This window comes from Dioscorea cayenensis, chromosome 2 (genome assembly GCF_009730915.1).
Source record: "Dioscorea cayenensis subsp. rotundata cultivar TDr96_F1 chromosome 2, TDr96_F1_v2_PseudoChromosome.rev07_lg8_w22 25.fasta, whole genome shotgun sequence".
Taxonomy (NCBI): domain Eukaryota; kingdom Viridiplantae; phylum Streptophyta; class Magnoliopsida; order Dioscoreales; family Dioscoreaceae; genus Dioscorea; species Dioscorea cayenensis.
In genome coordinates this window covers 13966904-13980845 of record NC_052472.1, presented here as the reverse complement: position 1 = coordinate 13980845, position 13942 = coordinate 13966904, and the positions used below count along the sequence as shown (strand labels likewise).

The 13942-nt window shown below is 39.1% G+C and overlaps 1 non-coding gene across 1 annotated transcript; it reads right to left on the bottom strand.

The window, feature by feature from the left end:
* Window positions 1-776: 776 nt before the first annotated feature.
* On the bottom strand, window positions 777-883 carry LOC120280936. The gene has a single exon (XR_005542452.1). It is a non-coding gene; the product is annotated as a small nucleolar RNA R71 (small nucleolar RNA).
* Between the last annotated feature and the right edge of the window lie 13059 nt (window positions 884-13942).

Sequence of the window (13942 nt, the reverse complement as noted above, 5' to 3'; positions counted from 1 at the left end):
AAGTTATGAGTGATTCAGTGTAGCTATATCTATAAACAATTGTATAGATACAATAATATGAATTGTGACACAAATCAAATTGTTAACCTATCATTCATTTTAAATTTTCAACTTGCCGCCCTTGCCGGGGAATAGGCATTCTAGAAATACTTTTCACTTTGCTATTTTAGCTATTCATAATTTATTCTATTTCACATTTTCTTCTTCTTCCATCATTATGATTTGTGTTTTTTCTTTGGTTGCAGCTCCAGGTTATGACCTGAGGGAACCCATCGACATTAGTTGAAGGAGATCCTGAACTTGAACTAACACTTCATAGAAAGGGAAAAGAACTTGTGCAGGAACAGTCAAATCAAGCTGAGATAGAAGTTGAGGGGCCAGAGAATATAACTGAATAAAATGAACAGCAGAGGACACTATCCGATTATGCTAGACCCATAATTCTGGGCACACAGTCTAATATTGTGCGGCAACCAATTACATTTCAGAACTTTGAACTAAAGCCAACATTCATCTAGATGATACAGGAATCAGCACAGTTTAATTATTTGGCCAATGAGGATCCGTACAATCACATCGAGAACCTCTTGGAAGTGTGTCACACGCTTAAGATTGATGGGGTTACTAATGATGCTATCAGATTGAGAGCCTTCCCATTTTCCTTGAATGGGAGAGTAAAGCAGTGGCTACATTCATTATCGAGAGCATCGATTACTACTTGGAAGGAGATGGTAGAAGCTTTTCTTTCCCGATATTTCTCTCATGGAAAATCTATAAAGCTCAGGAATGAAATTTCCTTCTTTTTGCAAACAGAATTGGAGTCTCTTTTTGATACATGGAATAGGCCTAAGGAGCTCCTGCGGAAATGTCCTCAACATGGATTCCCCGAGTGGATGATCATTCAGACATTCTATAATTGGTTGAACCCGAGCACAAGATAGTTACTTGATGTTGCAGCAAGAAGTACCTTAGGAAGCAAGACCCTTGAAGAAACCAGACATCTCATTGAAGAAATGACTATAAACAGTTATCAGTGGAACACATGAGACAGAAAAAAGGTAGCCGTACTTCATGAGATTGATGCAGTTACTTCATTGGCGGCTTAGGTTGAGTCATTGAGTAAGAAGTTTGATACTCTATCTTCTCCTAGAGTGGCGGCCCTAACGAGTTGCACTTGGTGTGGGGGAGGTCATGCTTTATCTGATTGCTCGATTTCTATTGGTGGTACATTCTCACTAGAACAAGTGGATTTTGTGGGTAATGTAATGAGAAGCCAAGGCAATCCATATGGCAACACCTACAATCCGGGTTGGAGGAGCCACCGAAACCTTTCATGGAATAATCAAGGGTAACAAAAGGCCATGACACCACCGAGTTTCCGACAACAACAAGAAGCCCAGAACATGGAAAATTGAATTTCAAGTTTGGAGACCCGGATGACTAATCTAGAGAAATCTTTCACCAAGTTTATCCAATCATCGGACACATGGTTTCAGTTGGTCGAAGCTACACTTCGCAACCACACCACGCCATCGCACAATTTCAAGAATCAAGTGGGGAAAATTACGAAGTCATTATTGGAGAGACCTCAAGGAAGCTTGCCTAATGACACCGAAACAAATTCGAAAGAACATGTGAAGGCGATCACTTTGAGAAGTGGTCGTGAGGTTGAGGGTAAGCTTCCGAGTGAGAAGACCAATATTGAAGTACTCGAGTTCATGGAGGTTAAGGAAGTAGTAAAAGGGAAAGGGATGGCACCCCCACCCTACAACCCAAGAATCCCTTATCCTTCAAGATTGAAGAACGACCAAAATTATGAGCAATACAAGAAGTTCTTGGGTCAATTCAAGCAGTTGCATATCAACATTCCATTTGTAGAGGTGTTGTCTCAAATACCTCGCTATGCAAAGTTTCTCAAGGACGTCTTGACCAACAAGAGGAAGATGTAGGAGAGTGTGTCTGTGATTCTAGATGCTTCATGTTCGGCGGTGTTGCAAAAGAATATGCCGAAGAAGAAGAAAGACCCTGGAACCTTCATCATTCTATGTAACATAGGTAATTTGGGTGAAAAGAAGGCATTTTCGGATTTATGGGCTAGCATCAACGTCATGCCTTACTCGTTCATTTCAAAAAGCTAGGCTTGCGAGAGCCTAGGCACACTCGGATGACACTTTAATTGGCGGACCAAATTGTGAGACATCCGAACGGCATCATCGAAGACGTACTTGTGAAAGTCAACAATTACATATTTCCCGTGGACTTTGTAGTGTTGGATATTGATGAGGATGTCAATGCCCCATTGATTCTTGGGAGGCCGTTCTTGCAACCTACCCCGGGGATCATGAAGGAGATGATCCAAAAGATGAATCGAGCAAGAAAATGCCACAAGAAACGCCCCAAGGCTAATGGGGATGTGCAAGAAAGGAGTAAGGGTGACGAACCCTCATGTGGAAACATGGTTGATAACTCCTCCTCTACCCTCAAATGATTATGCTCATCATGCTTTCAAGTTATAGGTAAGAGGGAAACCTTCATCCATGAGCCCCTATGAGGTAAGAATAGGTACGTTAAGCTAAGTGACGTTAAACAAGTGCTTCTTGGGAGGTAATCCAAGAATTTATTTATTTTCTAGATTTTAGTTTAGTACTTGCATGAATAAGACTTTGAGTGTTGGTGTCTTGATTTTTTTACATGCAATTGCTGTGGTTTTCCTGTGGATCATTGATATTTTTTGTGTTCTTTATTGTGATTTTGCAAAGTTCTTGGTCATTTGAGCATGTTTTTCATAATTCTCTGGTAAATTTTGTACAACAAATGTAGGCTCTATATGTGTATAAGTGTTTTAAAATTTTCTGTAGAGTCTGTAATTTTATCCTAAGTTATCCAGAGAAGACATATGCCCATCTGGAATTTCCACATGGGCATGTGTTTATGTTCAGAGCTCAACTTCTCATTACCAAGAAGACACATGGGGCGTCTGAATGCTCTTGTGAACAACCTTCTGATGGTCACACGCCTGTGGGTAATTTCGACACGGGCGTGTGTTTCTATGTAGAGTTTAGAGCTCTATCCCGAGAAGACACAGTGGCGTGTGTCTGTCCCTATGGATGACCTTGTGAATTACACACGGGCGTGGGTAATTTTCAAACGTCCATGTGAAACTCTATAGAGAGTTCTCATCCATCCCGAGATGACACACGGGCTTGTGAAACACTTAGAGAAATTTCTCTGATGGACAGAGAAGCCACAAGGGCGTGTGGGTGCCCCTATGGGTCGGTACTCGGGTGTGGGGAATTTTCACACGCCTATGTGGATACGTTAAAAGGCATGATGTGCTATACTGAGATGACACATGGGTGTGTGAGTGCCCCTGTGAAGCTCCCCTATGGAGGCACACGGGCCTGGGTAATTTCCGCACGCCCGTGTGGATATGCAGAACACTATGAGATGCAGTTTTTCTTTCAAATCTATCCGCATTTCTTCATCTTTACACTCCCAAGCACTAAGAGAACACATCCTTGCACTCTCCCGACTCCTCACCATCATTTTAGTGGGTTTTCACTTGAGTTTTTCAGCCGATCTTAAGTTTTTCATCCTCATCTCATCGGTAAACCCTTTTCCTCTTTTTCTTCGCCAAATCTTGATTTTTTTTGTTTAAATTAGGTGAATGTTGTTTTGTTTACGTGTTAAATGGTTGGTGCATTCTTTTAGAGTGGTTCAGAACGAATTTTTGATGTATTTTTTAGGATTGTGCATAGAGACAGTGCGGTTTTCATGCCCCGTGAATCTACACGGGCTTGTGGAATTTACACACACCCGTGTGGATTTCTACAGAATAGTTTTGTGTGTTTATTTGATCGATTCTCTATTTAATTTTTGTAGATATAGTTCTCAGAACAAAGAAAGCGGCCAGCAAGCATCCCGGAGAGCCCTCACCTGAGCCTGAGCAAATAGAATTCTCGATTTCTGAGAACCAGGCGCGATTTAAGCGTTTGTTGAGACTCAAGTTAGGGTAGACAAATTTCCTGGACTTGAGTGCACTAAGGAAGTGATAAGTGCTTGTGCGATATGAAGGCGAAGCGTTCATTCCTTATGTTGAGCATTACTTTTCTCGGGTTTTTACACTAATATGTGTGTTTTTATGTTACTTTCGTGCAGGTAGGGTTGTGAGGCCGAGTATGAAGAAAAGAAGCCAATGTGGATCATAATACACCGATTTTGGAGGAAATCTTGCTAAGGTTCAAACGCGAAGACATAGGTCGGGTGTGAGATGCTAGAGTGTGTGCCAACCTCCTCGTATTCTAGTTGGCACATCTATTTGGAGGACCACAAGGGCAGTCACACTCGAGCATTCCGACTTATGCACATAGAATAAGAGCTCCACCAACTTGTCTATCATTGAAGAAGCAAGTGATCCACGACGTGAACGTGTGCCTATTTGCGTTACCTCGATGAGAGTATGGATTCTGGAAGCTATTCAGGTCAGTTACTGTAGCAGCACTGTTCACAACCGCCAGAGAAAACAAGAATTCCGAGAATCCACAGCCCGTGTAGTCACCCGATTCAGCTCCGATTTCAGGATTCTTTTCTCCATTTTTTCCCTAATTTGAGAGAGGGCTTCGGCTAGGGTTTTGAGAGGTATTGGCTAGGGTTTTGGAGAGGTTCTACGGCTCTGACATCATGCGTCATTTGGAAGAAGGTTATTGGGAGAGCTTTCGTCGGCACCGATCCGGCGAGGTGTATCCTAGGCCGGACAAAGGATCCCTTGCGACGAGTAGAGGACTCTCCACAAGACCATCGACATGACCATCGAGGGGGTTTTTCTATGGATTCATTGATTACATTCTATTTCTTTGATTGTATTTAGCTCCATGGAGAGCTATACCCCTAGTGGGTACTTGGGTATTTGTGAACCCTAGGATGTATTCATTTCATTGAATCTCTTAATTATGCTTTCAATTAATTGATGTTTATTGTGAGTTCCAACCTTGAATGCTTGATTGTATGAACATTTCCCCTAGAGTGGCTAGGGTTGAGAGTTCTTATTGGTAACCTTGTGAGTGAGTGACACACCATGAGTGTTAGACAAAGCTAGGTTAGAGAGGGTTGAGAAGGTGAGTCGAGAGGTACAGGATCGTCTAATTTCCCCTCTGATGTGATAGATTCTACCTCTGTTCCTCGAGTTCTTTATGGCCATAATAGAATGAATGGTCTAAGGGATGACCCTCCGCTGGGGCTTAGTTGCGAGTGCAACGGAGTGAAGCATTGAGGTGATCTTAGTATCTAGGGCTTAATCGTGGTTAGGGACCTTCCACCTGGACGAAAGGGTTAGGTCTATAATTAGGAAGAGATTTATCACTTGGAATCCCTAGAGCTCATTGCAATTCTATGCGAGTGCGAGGTGTTGAGATTGTTCGATTTTTCATCCGGGACATGTATAGAGTTAGGCATAGTTGACTTTAGATTTGGGACTATGTAATGAAGGATTTCCATGACTCACTATTGCATTGATTAGGAAGCATAATAGAGGGTTCTTGCACTTGAAGCGATCGTCCTAGGTGGAGCATTATCCGAGTACCCCATCTTTATCGATTGCCTTACCTTCTCCTCTACTCGTGCTCTCTTACTTGTTGATTTTACTTTTGAGAATTGAATCATTGTCACACTTATCACTATTGATTTTTCACATAGCTAAGAAGTGGATTAAGTGTTTTTATTCCCTACTCCCTTTGGATTCGATACCCGTTCATCCGGGATTATTACTTCGACAAACCCGTGCACTTGTGGGATATACGCAAGGGGACCTTGTCAGAAAGGTTCAGCAAGGTGACGAAATAGTCGATGAAATTGACGAGCTGCTTGCCATGGGTAGCTGGCGGAGATTATTATCTATTCACGAGCCAGCTATCCGCACTTTGAGCTGGAGGTATTAGTGTCCTTTGAGTTTGACCGAGCATACCCCAAGTTTGACAGTACTGATGCCATACAGTTCAGAGCGTTTGGACATCATTATAGTATGAGCTTCACACGGTTTTCAATGTGACTCAAATTATACGATGAGGCTTTTACCCACACTGAGGAGTACAAGCGACTACCTACTGACTATCCTAGCAGCTTAACTCTTTAAGAGCTTAAAGGGCCTTATGTGGCCATGGTCAGTATGAGCTGGGAGTGGCAAAGGCCACCTGCTTTTCTTGACCGAGTTATAGATACATCCACGCAATCCAGAGCAGATCGGTGAGTACCTACGGTGATAGTACAGGAGTTCTGAGCCGACATAAGTTACTTTACTTATATTCCATGGTACAGAGTGAGCCGTGACATTTGGGACACATTGTGGAAGATTACTTGAGGCACGAGGGCTACTATGAGAGAGTAGGGGTCTTATTCTCAGGTCCATACATCACCATACTCATCATGGCGATGGGTTTATAGACGCTATCAAAGGGGCCGAGAAGGCTATTGTATATCTCCTCTCGGCATAGATACTATGAGATTGATGGGGATAGTCCGGAGAGAGAAACCAGGCGTCTATGTGATGATCATGCCCCTAGTTGAGATAGTCGAGGCCGAGGGAGATGCAGGAGAGGGGTCTCAATCAGTTCCCGAGCCTCAGCCTGAGCAGATGGAGACAGAGGCATCTTCCCACAGCACAGGGGCCACCGCCTATGCGTATATTTTCTCCCACTCGAGCTCATGATTGATTAGGGAGGCTCGAGAGTGCTATGGGAGTATTACAGGCTAGATTTAATTGAGGTTCGTACCACACATTCCATCAACCACACTGAGATGATGGCGCTCTGAATATTTTACAGTAGATTCTTGAGCGAGACGCGACATCTCCCGTTGTGATGAGACCCCATATCTCTCAGGCACCACCATCACCACCAACACCAGCCGATCCACCAGTTACAACATCATTTCCATTAGCAGAGCAGATAGCACCAGACACCGATGCTTGAAACGTCCTCTATCTTTTTTTTTTAAGTTTCATTTATGCTTTTCGTATTTTATTTCTGCATTTATTTTGGACTTGTATCACTCAGAAAGTATCTTACTTCTGAGTTTATCTTTTATTTTTGTGTTGTTTCGAGTTGTATTTCATTGCTTTATCTTTATATACTCCAGTTTATTTTCTTTTTGTTGAGCTTCACTCAACTCCCTTGTATATACATGCAAATGGTCTTGTGAGTATGTAATTTGAGGACTAGTCATGGACACAGTCAATATGATCATGTGTGCTCCACAACCCATTGGAACTCAACTCTTAAGGAACATAGTTCTATCAAACATACCATTAGGAGTTCAGGGGAGTATTGTTTCAATTGCCCACCTTGACATATTTTTTGAGTGTTATACTTTTTATTGTTCTTACATGCGTACATTGAGGGCAATGTACATCTTAAGTGTGAGGGGGAGTTCACATTACACATGTTCTTTACACGAGTTTTTACTGAACATACATGCTCATGTAGCCAATGGCGGTTCACCTTAGTTGCAATGGTTGTATTCTTAAGTTTAGTGGAAGTTTCAACATTGAATGTTCTCATGCTCTAGTTTTTACTTGAATTTCTAGAAATTTTTGCCCGATTGACACTTGTTGCACTACTTGCTCATTAAACCTTTTTGGAAACACAAGTTCGATGTTTGAGGGACTAGTTAGTTTTGTTTCTTGTGTTAATTTTGCTAGAAAAAAAAGTAGTTGTATTTGTTTTGGTTGTTCATTGGGGGTGGAAAGAACTACCACCTATGAAGTATGAAGCTACTCTCATAAGTCGGATACTAGTTATGCCCTAATGAGAAAAAGAGCTATCTCATGGGATGAGTGAAAGCTACCACCCCGGTAGAAAGAGATACCACCTCAAAAGTGTGAAAGCCACCTTAGCGGCCGTTTTGGAAAGGGCTACCTTAGAGAATGTGTGAAGCTGCTACCATCTCTTTTCTTTCTTTTTGTACATAAATAAGTCCGTCTAACTTAGAGCTTTGAGGAGTATACGCTGGGTTGACTTTTGTGAGTTTACACACACTTACATGATATTGGGTTTGTTGTCCTTTTTTATTCGAGTTTATAGCTAGAGCACTGATTTTTTGTATTTAGTGTTGAAAGTTCCCTTACTTGTAAAATGCTCTCCATGCATGCTTTGGTGAACCTAAGGCCAAGCACTTTCAATTTTCCTTCTTATGTGCTTTAATGTTTTATTTTTTCCTTGAGGACAACCAAAAGCTTAAGTGTGGGGGGGTTTTATAAGTGCTTGTGTATTAGTAATAAAAAGTATTCTTTTCTTACATTGCGCATTATTTATCTCAGATTTTATCGCTTATACATATGTATTTGTGTTACTTTTGTACATATAGGGTTGTGGAGATGAGTATAGAAGAAAGTAGCCAAAGTAGATACATGTTTTGGAGGGCACAAAGGCAGTGATATTCGCATGTTCCAACTTGTGCAAAGCTAGCAAGATCATCATCAAATGTGATTGTTATTGAAGAAGCAACGTGATCTACCGCATGAATGTGTGCTCATTTATGTCACCTCAATATAAAGTGTGGATTCGAGAGCATTTTCTAGGAGCACTATAGCATTTTATTGTAGTAAAGTATTGTAGTAAACTACAGTATGAGTTACTATTCACAGGCCACAGAAAACTGGATTTCTAGAAATTCACACGGGCGTGTGAAAAATCCACACACCCGTGTGGTTGCCCGATTCCGGCCAATTTAAAGTTCCATCCTTTCTTCATCTTTTCCCCATCTTTGGAGGCTTCCACGGCTAGTGTTTAGGGAGTCTTTGGCAAGGTTTTTGGAATGGTTCTATGATAACTGCTTGTGCGATAAGAATGCAAAGCGTTTTTTCCTTATGATGTGCATTAATTTTGTCAGGTTTTAGCGCTAATACATGTGTATTTGTGTACTTTTATGCATGTTGGGTTGTGAGGCCGATTATTTGTGAAAAAAGCCATTGTAGATCGTTTTACACATTATTTGGAGGATATCTTGAGAAGGCTCAAATGCAGAGACATGAGTTGGGTTTAGAATGCTAGAATGTATGACAACCTCCTTGTATTCGAGCTAAGGTAATGATTTGGAATGGCACGAAGGCAGTTACATCCCAGTATTCTGGCTTGTGCATATTTAGCAAGATATCCACCAACGTGACTGTTTATTGAAGAACCAAGACGATCTATGACGTGAACGTGTGCCCGTTTATGTTATCTCGATGAAAGCATTGATTCGGGAGTATTTCGGGATGTCACTGTAGCAGGTACTGTTCATAGCCGGCCGAAGAAGGAGCAAAACAGAGGAGCCACACGGGCGTGTGGAAATTCCACACGCCCGTGCGTTAATTCCACAGGCCAGTGTGGAATATCCATAGGGGCGTGTGGAATCCTTATTCCAGCCCTATTTCAGGTTGATTTCAGCCCCGATTTCAACATTTTTTTCTCCATCTTTTCCCCAACTTGAGAGAAGGTTGCGGCTAGGGTTTTGAGAGGTATTGGCTAGGGATTTGGAGAGGTTCTATGGCTTTGATATTGTCATCTCTTTGAAGAAGGTTGGTAAGGGAGCCTCCGTCTGATTAATTTGGCAAGGCGTATCTTATACCAGACAAGGGGATCTTGCGACGAGTAAAGGACTCTCCACAAGACCATCGCCACGACTATCGAGGGGCTTTTTCCTATGGATTGCTTTCTTTTACATTTGTTTTCATTATTGTTTGTATTGTGCTCCATGGAGAGCTAAACCCCTAGTGGGTACTTGGGTATTTGTCAACCCTAGGATGTATTAGTTTGATTGAATCTCTTTATTATGCATTCAATTAATTGATGTTTTTGTGAATTCCAATCTTGAATGTTTGATTGTTGATTACTCCCTTAGAGTGACACTAAGGTTGAGAGTTCATGTGGTAACCCTTGTGAGTGAGTGACACACCACGAGAGTTAGACAAAGCTTGATTGGAGATGCTTGAGAGGGTGAGTCGAGAGATTTATCACTTGGAATCCCCAGAGCTCAATGCAATCCTTCTTACGAGTGCGAGGTTGAGAGGTTGTTCAACCTCTCCTCCCGGACATGTAGAGGATTAGGCTTGGTTAACCCTAGATTCGGGACCATGCATTAAAAGGATGTCCCTGACTCACCATTTGATTAGTTAAAAAGCATAATAGAGAGTTCTTACACTTGAAACGGTTTTCCTAGGCGGATCGATACCTGGGTACCCCATCTTTATTGATTGCCTTACCTTTTCCTTTACTTTTTCTTTCTTTCAGGTTACTTTACTTTTGAGAATTGAATCTTGTCATACATATTACTATTCATCTTTCATATAGTTAAGAAACAAATTAATTATTTTTATTCCCTTTTCCCTGTGGATACGAAACCCCACTCACCTAGGATTTATTACTTTGACAACCCCGTGCACTTACGGGGAGCATTATTATTCTACGTCCTTAGACACCGCATTCCTTCGGAAGAGAGTTATTGTGGGAGCTTTCATGGGTATTGATTCGGTGAGGTGTGTCTTAGGCTTAACGAGGTAACCTTTGAAGAAGACGACACTACTCCATAAGACCATCGACAAGAATACCAAGGGGGTTTTATTCATGGATTTCATATCATTACTTTTGATTTCATTATTGATTGTATTGTGCTCCGTGGAGAGCTAAACCGCTAAAGGGTATTTGGACTTGTAAACCGGAGGATGTTTTTGTTTCATTGACCGTTTATATGCTTTCTTTAATTGATGTCTTTAATTGAGTTCCAATCTTGAATGCTTGTTAAATTGATTTTCCCATAGAAAGACACTAGGGTTTAGAACCCAACTTGGTAACCTTTGTGGATGAGTGACACACCCTGAGGGTTAGACAATGCTAGATTGGAGAAGGTTGAGAGGGTGAGTCGATAGGTACCGGAACATCACCTTTCCTCTCGGGATGTGATTTGTCCTACCTCCACATTCCAAATGTTCTTTGCATTCACAATAGAGTGAAGTGCTAAGAGATAAACTCCGTTGGGGCTTAGTTACGAGAGCAACAGAAGGAAGCGTTGAAGTAATCCTTAGTATCTGATGCTAAATTGTGACTAGGGGTCTTTCATCTAGACCAAAGGGTTAGATCTAAATTAGGGAATAGGGTTTATCACTTGGAGTCCATAGAGCTTTTTGCAACTTTGCACAGTGTGAGATGTTGAGACTGAGTGATTTCTCCGCTTGGACATAGTATAGAGCTAGTCACGATTAACCTTAGGTTTGAGACTGTGTATTTTAGGATTTCCACGACTCATGAAGCATTAGTTATGAGACATAATGATTGGCCTTGCACTTGAAACAATTGCCCTAGGGTGAGCAATATCTGGGTTCCCCACTTACTATCAATTACCTCTCCTATCTTTTATTTGCACCTCCTCCCTTTTTCCTTATTTCTATTTGCATTGATTTTGTTCACTTCACTATCGATTCATCTTCGTTCTAGTTAAATAGCAATCTTTGTGTTTCTAATCACTATTCCCTGTGGATATGACTACCAACTCACCTTGGTAATATTACTTTGACAAACCCGTGCACTTGCCGTCAACACGCAAAAGGGGTGTTGTCAATCATCGTAGCTGCATCTCTAAACTCATGTATGGCTACAAGAGTAAGACCTGTAACAAAAATCAAATGTTAACCTATTATTTATTTTGAATTTCAAAATTTATCCAGCACTTAAAAGATAGATGTTGAACTTAGCTTCCATATTAAACAAATCAACTCAATTGCATAATAAATGAGATAGTTATGATTGATTTTTCTTGGATACATCTATAAACTCTTGTATAGCTACAACAATAAGGCCTATGACAAAAATTAGATTATTTACCTATTATTCATTTTGAATTTCAAAACTTGTACTCCATTAAAAAGATAGATGTTGAACATAGCTTTCTAATTAAATAAAAATCAACACAATTGGACAAAAATTTGAAAGTTATGACTGATTTAGCGTAGCTGTATCTCTAAACTAGCGTATAGACAGATCAATAAGAATTGTGACAAAAATCAGATTGCTAACTTGTCATTCATTTTAAATTAACTCAATTGGGCAATAAATTAGAAAGTTAATACTAATTTCTGCATAGATGGATCTAAAAACTCAAATATAGATTAAAAAAAATATGGATTGTGATATGAATCACATTGGTATCCTATAATTTATTTTGAATTGAAAATTTGTCCTCCAACAAAATAGATTGATGTTGAATTAAGCTTTCAAATTAAACAAAAACAATCTTGATTGGACAATTAATTAGAGTGTTATGACTTATATAGTGTAGGTGAATCTATAAACTCATGGACAACTACAATAATAAGACCTATGACGCAAATCAGATTGCTAACTTGTTATTAATTTCTAATTTCAAAATTTGTCATATATAAAAAATAATATATGTTGAATTTTGCCTTCAATTTAAGAGAAAGCCAACACAATTGGATAATAAATTAGAAAGTTATGACTGATTTAGCGTAGCAGCATCTATTAACTAATGTATCAATACATTAATAAGGCATGTGACACACATTATATTGCTAACCTATTATTTATTTTGAATTTGAATGTTCATCTTATATCGAAAAGATGGATGTTGAACTTAGGTTTTAAGTTAAACAAAAATAAACTCAATTAGAGAATAAATTAGAAAATTATGACCGATTATGCGTACCTGCATCTATAAACTCAAGTATACATACAACAATAAGACCAGTGACACAAATCAGATAGTTTACCCTATCATTCATTTTTGAATTTGAAAATTTATCCTCCATCAAAAAGATAGATGTTGAAGTTGCCTTTTAAATTAAATACAAATCGACTCAAATGGATAATAAATTACAAAATTATGATTAATTAAGCATAGCTGCATCTATAAACTCATCTATTGATATAACAATAAGCCCTATGAGAGAAATTAGAGTGTTATTTTATCATTCATTTTGAATTCAAAAATTTGTAATCCAACAAAAACATAGATGTTGAACTTAGCTTTTCAAATTAAATAAAAATCAACTCAATTGGACAATAAATTTGAAAGTTATGACTAATTCAGGATAGCTGTATCTATAAAGTCGTATATGGCAACAACAATAACATTTGTGACACAAATCATATTGCAAACCTGTCATTCATTTCAAATTTAAAAATTTTTCGTCTTTTGAAAAGATAGATGTTGAACTTAGCTTTCAAATTAAATTAAAATCATCAAAATTGTACTATAAATTAGACTGTTGTGACTAATTTAGCTCAGCTCAATTTGTAAACTCATGTATAGCCACAACAATAAGACCTGTGACACAAATCTAATTACTAACCTGTTATTCATTTTGAATTTCAAAACTTGTCCTTCATTGAAAATATAGATGTTGAACTTAGCTGTCATATTAAACAAAAATTAACTCCATTGGATAATAAATTAGAGAGTTATGACTAACTCAGTGTAGATACATCTATAAACTCATGTATGGCTACAACAATAAGACCAATGACACAAACTAAATTGTGTACCTGTCATCCCGTTTGAATTTCAAAATTTGTCCTAAATCAAAAGGATAGATGTTGAACTTAGTTTTCAAATTAAAGAATATAAACTCGATTGGACTATAAATAAAAAAGTTATGACTGATTCAACATAGTTGCATCTACAAACTAGTGTACAGATACAACAAAAACACCTAACACCAGTGACACGAATCACATTCATAAACTATCATTCATTTTGAATTTGAAAATTTATCCTCTATGTAAATATTAGATGTTAAATATAGCTTTCAAATTAATAAAAAATTAACTCAATTAGACAATAAATTTTAGGGTTATGAATGATTTTACTTAGCTGGTTTTATAAACTCATGTATAGCAACAAATATAAGACCTGTGACACAAATAATTTTGATAACCTGTCATTCTTTTTGAATTCC